The sequence below is a fragment of the Bos taurus genome, chromosome 9 (assembly GCF_002263795.3).
Source record: "Bos taurus isolate L1 Dominette 01449 registration number 42190680 breed Hereford chromosome 9, ARS-UCD2.0, whole genome shotgun sequence".
NCBI classification, from domain to species: Eukaryota; Metazoa; Chordata; class Mammalia; order Artiodactyla; family Bovidae; genus Bos; species Bos taurus.
Window position 1 is genome coordinate 95,409,562 of NC_037336.1, and position 13,978 is coordinate 95,423,539.

At 47.2% G+C, this 13,978-nt stretch overlaps 1 protein-coding gene and 1 long non-coding RNA gene across 3 annotated transcripts in view; one reads left to right on the forward strand and one right to left on the reverse strand.

Moving 5' to 3' along the window:
• The window catches only part of LOC107132793 (uncharacterized), a 79,362-nt gene extending 69,390 nt beyond the window's left edge, over positions 1-9,972 (forward strand). Inside the window, exon 7 of the long non-coding RNA XR_001501065.3 lies at positions 8,399-9,972. This is a non-coding gene — a long non-coding RNA (uncharacterized lncRNA). The remainder of the gene's footprint in view (positions 1-8,398) is intronic.
• TAGAP (T cell activation RhoGTPase activating protein) overlaps positions 1-13,978 on the reverse strand; it is an 88,345-nt gene that overhangs the window by 46,583 nt on the left and 27,784 nt on the right. The gene's annotated exons all lie outside the window — the stretch shown is intronic.

Consider the following 13,978-nt stretch of genomic DNA (forward strand, 5'->3'; position numbering starts at 1 on the left):
CTTCTGCTGGGGCCTCAGGGGCCCCGTCAGAGGCGCTGGCCTTGCAGGTTCTGCTGCCTGCGAGCTCCGAGGGAAGTGGTCCCTGAGCAACAGCAGCTCGGCCCACTCTGCAGCGAGTGGGAGGACAGGAAAAGCCAAACCACAGAGTGGGCTTCTCTCCGCGGGCGCTGGGGGCCTCTGTCCTTTCACTCGAGGGGGCCCTGGGGGAGGAATGGAGGGCGGGTGTTAATCTAAAGTCCTGTCATGGTTTCCGTGGTAAACCATGGGTTTTCCAGGCCTTTAGAATGCAGAGCCCACCACTCTGTGGCCGCCCACCCTCTGACCCTCCGGACCAAACGCCCTTCTCTCTGTCATTAAGCCTGTTCCCCTGGGGAAGCAGACATCTGGCTCCTTCCCAGGGAAAAGGGAAAGCACTTCTCAAGCTGGATTTTGATTTGAGAGAGATTAAGGGGAAATAAAGAAATAAAATGAGAGCCACATGGATCCAGGCGTTTTCCCCACTGTTCTGGCACAGCCATCTCTCCTAACCTTCCTGCCACTCTGTGCTGTGGTTCTGTTACTCCCCACACTCTGCTGAGGAGCTCCCTGGGCAGAGTTGGGGCTGACCTCGGGTCCGGCTTCTGCCCTTGACCATGATGCTGCCCTTGATCATGGCACTGCCCTGTACTGCCATTCTGAAATGGTCTGGCTGAAAAGAGACTTCGTGGGATAGGGACTTCCCTGTAGCTCAGATGGTAAAGAATCTGCCTGCCATGTAGAAGACCTGGGTTGGATCCCTGGGTGGGAAAGATCCCCTGGAGAAGGGAATGGCAACCCACTCCAGTATTCTTGCCTGGGAAATCCCATGGACAGAAGAGCCTGGCGGGCTACAGTCCATGGGTCGCAGAGCTGGACACGACTGAGAGACTGACACTCCCAAATCCTCCTACTGGGTGGGCACTTCTCTATCTATCTGGGGGTGGGGGGAGCTTCTGCTGAGCTTCTGCTTTGTGGGGGTCCGGGATGACTAATGCTCACCCCACCCAGGAGGTGCCTGTGGTCCAGCACGATTATAGGAGGACAAGGGGACTTGTGGTGGAGCAGTCAGCAAGGGTAAAGGCCCAGGAATGGGAGTCACGGGGTGTTTTGGAAACTGTAAGTATCCCGAAACAGTGGGGTGGGGGCGGACAGGCAGAGGCCATCAGACTGGAGAGCGGAGTGTCCTCAAGGCCACATGGAGGTGCTGGGCTTTCGGCAGGAGTGGTGTGATGTGATTGGTGGTTTAATTAGCTCAGATGTCTGACACTGAGGTTTGGAAATGATGGGAGAGAGGTGAGTGGGGAGCTGTGTTGGGATCAGTCTTCAAGGTCTGGAGGATGAGATGGGGCTGGGCAGGCAAGGGAGACCAGGCAAGGGGTTGGTTTCATGGTTTGGAGCACTGAATGGATTTGGGGGGAAGGAAGTGAAGAGGGGGCATTCCAGGAGGCTCAGGGGTAAAGAATCTGCCTGCGATGCAGGAGATGTGGGTTCGATCCCTGGGTGGGTAAAATCCCTTGAAGGAGGAAATGGCAACCCACTCCAGTATTCTTGCCTGGAGAATCCCATGGACAGAGGAGCCTGGCAGGTTATGGTTCGTGCAGTTGCAAGAGTCAGACACAACTGAGTGACTGAGCACACACACACACACTCACAAAGGAAAGGAGGACATTTTGCTCTTGTTTGAGCCACACTGTTCAGCCCCTCCCTGAAGAGGAGCCTCTGTCTTGACTTTGTGTGTATTGTTGCTTAGTCACTAGGTCATGGGGGACTCTTCTGCGACCCCATGGGCTGTAGCCTGCCAGGCTCCTCTATCCATGGGATTCTCTAGGCACGAATACTGGAGTGGGTGGCCATTTCCTTCTTCAGGGGATCTTTCCAACTCAGGGATCGGACTCAAGTCTCCTGCATCGGCAGGTGGATTCTTTAAGGCTGAGTCAGTACACATACCCTAAATGAGTGTCCGGGAGAGGCATGATCTAAGTGGAGGATGAAGAGTTTAAAGTTCCTCTATTATTTCATTTGCTCACTTCTATGATTTGTCGGCCTGGTATAAATTTGCAAGTCAAACTCACTCCAGTGAATACTGGTAGAGGAAGCTGAAGTTCTTTCAGAGACAATGGGATTCAACCTGCAAAGATGGCATGGCCCTCGCTTTGCCCTTCCCCTCCTCCTGGCATTGCTCTGGGTCTTCCCCGGGGTTAGAGTACAGCATTCTGAGGCTCGTAGTTTGGCAGAAAATAAAAATACTTGGCACTTAGTTAAAATAAACAGAGACCTGCAATGTGTAAATATTAACCCGGAACAATTAAAAGATGGATGCTCTTCCAGGACCTTTGAATTGCCAAGAATTCAACGATGCTACCAGAGAACACGTGGGCTCTAGAATGAGGAGAAGGGGAAGGCAAGTTTAGATGACCTCTGTAGCCAGATTCCCTCGGTAAAACTGGGTTATAGCCTCCTGTGACCAAGTGTTCATAGTTTTCCCGTAAATTGTTTTTGCAATTTTTTTCGCTAGTGTGTCAAGAAAGCCTAAATTAACTAGTGACAACACACCTGGGCCCAGACCTACACCACCCCCATGGAGCCATTCAAAGCACAGGCTTGGTTGTGGGCAAACCCCACTTCAAATCTGCACTTCACTGCTTCCCCAAACTGTCATTCCAGGCAAGGAAGTCAGCCACCCGAGCATCAGCTACCCCACCTTCAAAGTGAGAATAAATGTACCAGCGGTGGGCTGCTACGTGGATCAAATTACGTAAATAATATAAAAAAACGTTAGCCCAGTGCCCGGCAGAGAATCAAAACAGTAGAATGTTAGCTGTTATTGCATCCTTCAATCCACAGCGAGCGAACTCAGGAGCAGTGGCATCTGGGCACTGGAAGGCACTTGGAAGGTTTCATGGCCCAGCAGAGATTTCTCTCTGTGGAAGGAGTTTGTCTATTTTAGTTTCTCTCTGGAGGTGGAGGTGGGCAGCGAGTGTCCATTGGGTCAAGAGAACAGAAGCTGGACTGGGGTCAATGCAGCACAGGACTGGACACCTGGCAGAGGCCGTTCAGGTCACGCTTTACTGGTGCGAACGGGACACAGCAAGCCCGAGAGACACTTTAAATAGCCCGTCCCACCCCTGCCCCCACTCCATCTCAATTCACGGCCCATCCCACCCTGTGCATCACAGGAGGTGGTCCCTCTGTGACGCTGGGCTACGTAACTGCCCACATCCGCCAGTGGGAAAGTGGCCTGCCCAGGAGACTGGCCACAGGGGAGTCCCCTCTGCACCAAGTGCTGCGGTGCAAACAGAAAGGAAGAGACCTTCTGACTTTCTCTTCTGGCTCAGATGGTTAGCGTAATGGTCTCCATCAAAAAGGAAGACACACTCTTAAGGGTCTTGTTGTTTTTCCTTTCCTGTTAAAAAACATAACCCTCATGCCTCATTCCTGTTGCCAACAGTACCACAGAGACTCAAGAAAGAGGGAAGGGGAGTAGAGGGCCCTCGGTGCTGATCCCCCAGGGCTGCTCTCCTGGTCCCCACTCTGTGATGGGGGTGTCCACCCTTTAGCTTTCCCTTATCCTTACATTCAGAAGTGAAGGGAAGTGAAAGTCGCTCAGTCTTATTTGACTCTTTGCAACCCCATGGACTATACAGTCCATGGAATTCTCCACGCCAGAATACTGGAATGGGTAGCCTTTCCCTTCCCCAGGGGATCTTCCCAACCCAGGGATTGAACCCAGGTCTCCCGCATTGCCGGCAGATTCTTTACCCAGCTGAGCCACCAGGGAAGCCCAAGAATACTGGAGTGGGTAGCCTATCCCTTCTCCAGGGGATCTTCGCAACCCAGGGGTCAAACCCGGGTCTCCTGTATTGCACGTGTATTCTTTACCAACTGAGCTCTGAGGGAAGCCCATATTACATTCGCAAATTCCCGTGAAAAATAGACCTGGGACAAGGGACTCCATGACTTAAGAAAAAAAACAAACCAAATTTACAAGATTTCAGAAGTATTCATACTTAAATCCTCCACACACTATTCTACAAATTCATTCCATTTTTATACTTTTATTTATTTACGTTTGGCTGTACCGGGTCTTTGTTGCTGCCTGGGCTTTCACTAGTTGTGGTGTGTGGGTTTCTCGTGGTGGTGGCCTCTCCTGTTTGGAGCTCGGGCTCTAGGGCACAAGGGCTCAGTAGTTGTGGCTCCTGGGCTTCAGAGCACAGCCTCAATAGCTGTGGCACAAGGGCTTGGTTGCTCCGCAATATATGGGATCTTCCCCGACCAGGGATTGAACCATGTCCCCTGCACTGGCAGTCAGATTCTTTACCACCGAGCCAAGAGGGAAGTCCCATTTTTCCAGTAATAGTTAAGGAAAAAAACTAGTATCTGTTGAGCGCCAAGGAGGTGACATAGTAGCATCACATCTTTAGTAAGAGTCTACCAGGGAGCTTGATGGAGAAGGAAATGGCAACCCACTCCAGAGTTCTTGCCTGGAGAATCCCATGGAGGGAGAAGCCTGGTAGGCTGCAGTCCATGGGGTCGCACAGAGTCGGACACGACTGAAGTGACTTGGCAGGCAGGGAGCTTGATTACGTCATCTTGCAGGTGAGGGAACCCAGGACGACAGAGCCCAGAAATGACCCGAGAGGGACTGAAACTGTCTCCAGAGCCGCCACTCGCTTCAGAACTCTATGCGCCCACTACCAAACCCAGCAGCCTCACCCAAAGGAGGCAAGCCCGCCCTGCTGGCTCAGCACTCATCTCCCAAGAAAAGAGGACAAAGCGAATTATGTTGGATAATGACCTCCAAGCACCAAACTGGAACATGACAAGGCTCCTGCAAAGAATGTCACCGCACAGTGGCAGGAAAGAAAATAGCCTATTATTATTATTATTATTATTTTTTACCGTACTATACATTTTACAGAAAGGGGTTTGACATTCCATGTAACATTAGAAAACAAAAATTTTTAAGGATGGGATTTTTAGTAAAGTGATTTCAATTGGATTCATTGTTAACTAGCACAGTTGAGGAAAATTTTATTTCTGTGAAAATGAGAAAACTGGAAACTACTGATAGTAAATTTATACACACGTATCAGCATCGGGCACAATGGTCTGTGACAATGCGAAGCATTGCTAGGTAACTTGCAGAGATGGAAGCTTACTGCCCAGATGGAGAAGGCATACTCAGCTTGCTGAATCATATCACCACGTGGTCCCCATCAGAGCTGTCCCAGGGCCCACATTTCTAAGCATGGGTCCCATCATGCGACGTGTCCCCAGCTCTCCTCCCACCTCGCTTTGCTCCTGCAGTAACGAGTGTACTCCAGTAACTTTCTCTTGAGCAGTTTTCTTAGATTTATTCCTATATTTTAATGTTCTTATTTTCTATTGCAAACCAGATATTTTCTTACCTTTATTTTGACATTTAAAAATTTGTTTATTTCCAACTCAACTTTCTTTTTAATTCTTCTACTTATTTAGATGTTTTTAAAAATTGCTTTTCTACATTTTGATCGATGTATTGTGAGCATTATTTTCTAATAATCACATTTAAGATGTAAAGGGGCTTCCCTGGTGGCTCAGACGGTAAAGAATCTGTCTGCAATGCAGGAGACTGGGGTTCAATCCCTGGATTGGGAAGATCCCCTGGAGAAGGGAATGGCAACCCACTCCAGTATTCTTGCCTGGAGAATTCCATGGGCAGAGGAGCCTGGTGGGCTATAGTCCACAGGGTCACAAACAGATGGACAAGACTGAAGCGACTAAAACACACACACAAGATATAAAATATTATATAATATGAACTAGTTTAAAAATTTTATATCTAATAATGAAACAAGAAATCCCATTTTTAAATAGCAAATTTATCCTATTAATATGGTTGGAAATTTTACTACAGTTGTATTTAAAGATTTTGAAAACAAAGACAAAATGAGTACGTGCAATTATCAGCAGCTGATAGAAATGAAGGTAGACGCTTCACAATGAACGAGAGGCGTATGCCAATTGTGCAACAGCGTTAGTCATGAGAATCCCTTGTTTCCATGAAAGCAGTAGTGTTGCGTCACCTCTATGTGAAGGAATTACAACTTGGTCTATTTTGGGGTTAAAACAGGATTGTCATTTCTCCTTTGATGGTACTTTCTTTGAATCGCTGTTTCACAATCTATTAGCCTCTTATGGTTTGGTCAGAAATAAGAAGGCAATTGATAAAAGAACACAACTGACTGTATTTCACTGAAACTTTAAGAAATATTGCCCCAAATTGGAGCCACTTTGCTATAACAGAAAACCAAAATGTTAAAAAGTTTAGATGGAAAAAAACTCCTCTCACCAATCTTTATACTTACCTTGTTCTTGTTATAAGCAGTTATTAAACATTAAAAAATAAGCTATCTTGAATTTATTACTTTCTAGCCCAACTTCTTCTTATTGAGTCACTAAGTCATGTCTCTGACTCTTTGCAACCCCATGGACTGTAGCCTCCCAGGCTCCTTTGTCCATGAGATTTCCCAGGCAAGAATACTGGAGTGGGTTGCCATTTCATACTCCAGGGGATTGTCCCAACCCAGAGATTGAACCACATCTCCTGTATGCATCTCCTGCATTGCAGGTGGATTCTTCACTACTGAGCCACCAGGGATAAACAGTTATTAAACATTAAAAAATAAGCTATATTGAAGTTATCATTTTCTGACCCAATACATTCAATAATTGGTTACAATAGTAGAAAATAGTTTTTAAAATAACTGAAGTTTATTCCTATCTTAGACATGGCAATAAGGTAGATTTTTAGCTTCTGATCAAAATTCTCAAAGTTTAAATTTGCTTTTTGGAAATGGAAAAAATTTTGGAATTCGATGAAAAAAAATATATATATGTTCAAGTATATATAGCATATATATATATATACTTAAAAATAAATTCAAACATATCCAAAGTGTAACAGAAAAACTTCCCATGAACCAATTCTCAAGCACTAGGAAGATACTAGAATTATATTCTTAAACTTTTATTTATCTATCGACCTGTTTATTTATAAAGGGGTGTTTTGTTTTACTCATTACATACTATTTTAAATGATAGAAAAATATAAGGAGATACAGCTACTGGAATTATGAAATGATTTGGGGAGTATCTTCCTTATTTGGGGATATAAGTGTGCCAATTTGTGATTCCACCCCCTGGCCTAGAGGAGACACCTCTACAGACAAGCCTGTGGGAAGCTATCTGTACAAGTGGATACAAGAAGGGCACGGGCGGGAGTCCTCTTAGGCTGATCCTAGCCTGCTCCTTCCCCTGGACCTTCCCACCCTGTGTCTGACCTTTAATGTGTCCTTCCTGCCCCACAGGAGCATCTGCCTGGTCCCCTTTGAGCTGTCCTGAATAACTGCGGGCTCTGGGGTTTGTCTGCTTGGATTTAAATGTCAGCCTCTCCACTTAACATTAGCGGGCCACTGGGCAAGCCTTCCACCCTCTCCTGGTATATCCTCATCCCTAAGACGACTGTAACAATAGCATTCATGCTGGATTTGGTTATTGGTCCCAGTCTTCATGTTCCCATAGTAGTGCTACACATCCACACTCCTGACGAGGCCTCCTGGGGGGCAGAGTGTCTTGTCCCTGACCCTTGACTTTGGCCTTGGCCGTTGGACTTGTTGGGACAGGTGGTTAGTGTACAAGAGGCAAGCAAAGGCCTGAAGCATGCCTGTGAGATTGGGTGTGCCCTCTTGCACCTCCACGTTACCACTAGAAGCACAAGCTCTGAGTGTCCCGGAAGAAGAGACACTGGGGATCTCATGAACTTAACCTGTGGCGGGCACCCACACCCAGCTGAGCCTGGCTGCAGCCTTCAAGTGCTAGGTGACTTACAGCTGTGTGAGCAAGAAGCAAACACTTGTTTTTGTAAGCTATCGTGTTTTGAGATGATCTGTTCTGTGTCATTTCTGTGACATTAGCTGACTAATACAGCTCCTGAGGTACAGGGTGACTGTAAAGATAAAATTTGGTGCTCTATAAAGGCTGTAGAGTTCATCTCACCATAACTGCTCAGCCAGGGTTGGGTTTTTAGTCTGTTTCCAACCCTCTGGGTCATGCCCTGGCTCCCTAACTGCCTCTTCCCAGCAGGCTGAGTTTTTTTCAGCTTGGGACTGACCCTCTTGTGAAAAGAAACCCAGACACCCTGTACTGGTCATGAATCCAGGCCAGTTCCTCAAGACAGAGCCCCCTAGTCAGAGATGGAGACTATCTGGTAGGATCCTTTACGGAAGCAGTCATATTAGAGTTTCTGATAGTTAAAATGAGAACACTACTCATATCAGAAACATTTAGAAAGATTATATAAACAATTTTCCTTTCTAACATTTTTTTTTCCCCTCACCAGAGTTCACTTAAGCCATGAGGATTATTTCCTCTCCCTATGGATGGAAATCGCTCTTTCAGTGAAGCTGAAGACCCCAAGAAAAAAATGCTGCTGCTGCTGCTAAGTCACTTCAGTCGTGTCTGACTCTGTGCGACCCCACAGACTGCAGCCCACCAGGCTCCCCCATCCCTGGGATTCTCCAGGCAAGAACACTGGAGTGGGTTCCCATTTCCTTCTCCAATGCATGAAAGTGAAAAGTGAAAGTGAAGTCGCTCAGTCGTGTCCAACTCCCAGCGACCCTATGGACTGCAGCCTACCAGGCTCCTCTGTCCGTAGGATTTTCCAGGCAAGAGTACTGGAGTGGGGTGCCATTGCCTTCTCCAAAGAAAAAAGTGATCCCAGACCAAATAAGTAAAATGAAACTTGTTGTCAGCTTTCCTTTTCGGAAACATGCCAGAAATAAGCCAGAGTTTAATTTTCAACAAGGTTAATAAGAGTCATCTTTCACTTGACAAACGGTCCCTGTGAGGTAGTATTTGAGCCCTGTGACCCGAGCAGGTGTGAAAGTGCAGGCACGGACCACACACACGCACACAGCTGTGGCAGGTGACTAAACACACCAAGAGGTGCAAACTGATGGGCAAGTAAATGCCAGATGTTGATTAAATTTGACACAGGCTGAGTGGAGATGGGTGCAATAGAGGGACAAGGGTCATCTCTTTAGAAGTAGCCAGCAGGGAAGCTGAAAGCCGGGGCAACAAGGAGAGTCAGGGAACAAGCCTTGCTTAGTCGCTTCAGTCATGTCTCACTCTTGTGACCCCAAGGACTGTAGCCCGCCAGGCTCCTTTGTCCTGGAGTGGGTTGCCATTTCCCTCCTCCGGGGGATCTTCCTGACCCAGGGATTGAACCTGAGTTTCTTTCGTCTCCTGCATCGGCAAATGGATTCTTTACTGCTGAGCCACTGGGGTAGCCCCGCACAATCCGTAACTATAGCCTTTATGCACTCATGCATGCTCAGTCACTCAGTCGTGTCCAGCTCTTTGCAACCCCACAGAGGACAATCCTCTGTCCATGGGATTCTCCAGGCAAGAATACTGGAGTGGGTTGCCATTCCCTTCTCCAGTGGATCTTCCCAACCCAGGGATCAAACCCGAGTGTCCTGCTTGGCAGGCCGGTTCTTTACCACTGTGCTACCTGGGAAGCCCCACAGCCTTTATGTGTGTGTGCTCAGTCCCTCTTTGCAACCCCATGAACTATGACCCTCCAGGCTCCTCTGTGCATGGGATTCTCCAGGCAAGAATACTGGAGTGGGTTGCCATGCCCTCCTCTAGGGCATCTTCCCAACCCAGGGGTCAAACCCGGGTCTCCCACATTGCAGGCAGATTCTTTACCATCTGAGCCACCAGGGAAGTCCAAGAATACTGGGGTGGGTAGCCTATCCCTTCTCCAGGGGATCTTCCCAACCCGGGAATTAAACCAGGGTCTCCTGAATTGCAGGGAGATTCTGTTCGAGATGAGCTACCAGGAAAGACCCCATAGCTTATGCGTTTTATCAAATGAAAAGCATTTCATGAATAAACACAAATCCTGGGGTGTCTGTTTCTACTTTATCTATTTGTATTGCATTGAAGAGGCTCTTTTTTGCCAGTTGGTCAAATTCTTTCAACAACAAGAAGAACCTATTAAATCTGTAGCATTGTTAACAGTCATAATTTTTCAAGATCCCAAACCCACAATGTGAGTTTGGGTTAAAGCGGACTCAAACGTCAGTGTAACTGTTGATTACAACAAATAATGACTGAGAAGAGTTGAAATTTAGTGAACTAATTGCATTTGTGGTTTTTCGAATCTTGTAACATGAAAGAATGTACCAAATTTATGTTAATACTGGTCATAGTTAATATTTTGCTTAGCTCTTTAATAACTCAAATAATATTTCTTTTTATTTGGCTGTGCTGAGTCTTAGTTTTGGCACGTCAGATCTTGGATCTTCATTGTGGCATGTGGGATCCATTACTAGTCCCCTGACCAAGGATTGAAGGCTCCCTGCATTGGGAGCATGGAGTCTTAGCCACTGGACCACCAGGGAAGTCCCATTAATAACGTCTAATAGAAAAGTACTTTGAATGAAAAGGATGCTGATATACGTGTCACAGTAAACCACTAATCAGATCGTCTCCCCTGGTTACCAATGATCTCTGCACTTCAGGATCCAATTCACAAACCTCACAGTTCATGTTACTTGACTTCTGTTTGGGATGTGCACATAATTCGTTGTTAAACTGGGCCGCTCTTAAGAGTGAATGGTGGCGGGGCGGGGGAGGTTATCGTTAGTAATGACGTCGGGCCAAAAGCAGGCGTGAGCCGGGCCTGTCCTGGGCCAGGAGGGTCACCCTGCTGACGGCCGAATTTGACAGAGCCGACCAGTCTCCTCCTTGATGCACGTTCTTCATTTGGCTCCAAAGCACCACACTCTCTTGCTTTTCTTCTCATTTCACAAATTTCTTATTCCCGACCTCCTTGGGTAGTTTTCATCTTCCCCTCAACCTTTTAACGTTGATACACCCTGGGGCTCAGCCCTTGGTCCCCCTTTCTTTTTCTGGTGATCTTATCCAATCTCATGCTGTTAAATATAACCCACGTGTCGATGTGATGGTTTTAAAAACATGATCCCACAGCTTTCTGTACACCTTTCTTCAGGAGGCGAAGCTTAATTTCACTCCCTCTGAGTGTGATCTGAACTTCCTGACTGGCTTCTACTGAACAGATTATGGCAGAAGAACTCGAATGCCGTTTCTGAGATTAGGTTACAAACAGGCTGCAGCTTCCATACGGGGCAATCCCTCACTCCCTTGGATCACACATCCCCAGGTGAGCCATGTCAGATTGTGAGGTGACCCTTCTCTCTGCCCTGGCTTCTGCCCTGACCCCGGGCCACTTCCCACGAAGCAGCCAGTGCGATCCTGCTCCATCCCTTTCCAGGCTCCCATCTCACCCAACAAAGAAAAGAAGCCAGAGTCCTGCCTCCTGCGAGCCCGCTGGGGTGTCTGATCGGGCACTTGTTGCCTGCTGCCACGTCTCCCATCCTCCTGCCCTTCTTCCTTCTGCTCCCCTCCCCCCCCCCCAGCCACCGTGTTGCCCTTCATCATGCCAGGCACATGCCAGCCTTTGGCCTTTGCTCTTGATGTTTTCTGGGCCAGGAATACTGCTATCCACCCTGCCAACTTTCCTTTCTTTCATGTTTGCTCAAAACTCTCCTTTGCAGTGAAGACCCCTCCTTTGCCATGAATTGCTGATTCTTTTACCCAATTCTAATTTTTTCCCCCAAGACACATACCACTTTCCAACATACTGAAAGTGAAAGTGCTCAGTTGTGTCCGACTCTTTGTGACCCCATGGACTGTAGCCTGCCAGGCTCCTCCAGCCATGGGCTTTTCCAGGCAAGAATACTGGAGTGGGTTGCCGTTTCCTTCTCCAGGGGATCTTCTCTACCCAGGGACTGAACCTGGGTCTCTCGCATTGCACTCAGACTCTTTACCCTCTGAGCCACCAGGGAATCTCTAGATCATTTATTATGTTTCTTGTCTACTTTCTGTCCCCCCTTGCTAGAATATAAGCCCCACAAGAGCAGGGCTTTTTGTCTATTTTATCCTAAGTGCCTGGAACGGTGTCTGTTATACAGAGATGCTCAGCAAAGAAATGTGTCGACCAATGAGTGGTTCCATCATGGGCACCATCATCTGGTGCCAGGCATATCAAGGCTAAGAACCCAAGAAGAAATGATAATTTTCATGGATATCATTAACACCAGGCCAAATGGCAAGTATCAGTTTACAGATCTCCATTCGTCTGTTCATTTACTGAACTTGGGCCTTTGTGGGTTTCCTTCAGAGCAGCCGAGCAGTGAAGAGTGCAGGCTCTGAAACCCGAGTGCCTGGGGCCTGGGTCCAGCTCCACTACCCACGGACTTGGTGACCTTGGGAAATGCCTGGCTTCCTATCTAGAGAGCAGAAAAGGAACCTCTGCATGTTGTACATTTCGGGGCTCAGTCCTGAGTCCCCTTCTCTTTTTTTCTGGACACTCACTATTATGGTGATTTTAACTAACCTCATGGTTTTAAACACAATCTATCTATCAATCAATCTATCTATATATTTGTTTTAAATATTTATTTATTTACTTGGCTGTGTCGAGTCTTAGTTGTGGCATGTGGGATCTTTGATGTGGCACGCAGGCTCAGTTGCCCAGAAGCCTGTGGGATCTTAGTTGCCTAGACAGGGATTGAACTTGCATCCCCTGTTTTTCGAGGTGGTCCTTAACCACTGGCCAGCAGGGAAGTCCCCGCAGCTTGCATGTTGATATGACGCTCATGAACACGTTCGTGAGTCCTTTAGCAGATCCCCCTCCAAAAGCTGAAGGTTAATTTTTCTCCTTTCATGTGCAGGCTGGACTTGTCGATTCCCTTCTACAAACAGACAATGAAGAGTGACAAGATGTCATTTCCTACCTGATAGGAATTTTTTGAGAATGAAGTGAGTTACTAGATGTGAAGGATTTAGTACAATGACTGGCAGGAAGTGAAAGTCACTCAGTCGTGTCTGACTCTTTGCAACTCCATGGACTATACAGTCCGTGGAATTCTCCAGGCCAGAATACTGGAGCGGGTAGCCTTTCCCTTCTCCAGGGGATCTTCCCAACCCAGGAATCGAACCCAGGTCTCCCGCATTGCAGGCAGATTCTTTACCAGCTGAGCCACAGGGAAGCCCCAGAGCAAGCACATACTATGTTCGCAATACTCGGCACGTTGGGTCCTTGTGTGCTACGTCGTTTCAGTCGTGTCTGACTCTTTGTGACCCCATGGACTGTAGCCCACCAGGCTGCTCTATCCATGGGATTCTCCAGGCAAGAAGACTGGAGTGGGCTGCCATAACCTTCTCCAGAGGATCTTCCCAACCCAGGGATTGAACCCTGGTCCCTTGCATTGCAGGCAGATTCTTTACCGTTTGAGCTACAGGGAAATCCTGTTAGGTATTGGTAAATGCTTGTAAATATGTCAAGTAAAGGCCTTGAGCTTGGAAGCTCCTTAAGTGTGTTAATACATTAATGTCAATATTAAAATACATCAACTTCATAAGGGGGACAGCCAAAGCCAGCCTCACGAACAAACGTGGCCTGTGCGGTGACCCCGTGCTCAGAAGACCCCTGTGCTCGGCTTCATTTTCTGCTCTTTGAACTGAGCACCCCACATTTTCATTTCACCCCAGGCTCTGCAGCCAGTCCTGGGGGTGGTTATTACCAACCGTGAACTGCTATTGCTCTGGGTTAAGGACATTTCAAAACAACTGGGCATGTTATGAAATACACTTAACTTCTTTGTGTCTCACACTATTTATAGTAAAATGCAACTGAAAACATTTCCCTTTGGCTGTGGAGGCAAAGGGCGTGTTCTTGCCAATAGATTGCAATAGACTGTTATTGATTTTCACTCACTGATGCTAATCACACTGATCGGAAAGTAACCATGCGGCTCACAGTTCTAAAAATCAGATATCAAACCCTGTAAAAATATAGCAAAATTTCTTTAAAATAGCTCATTATGCA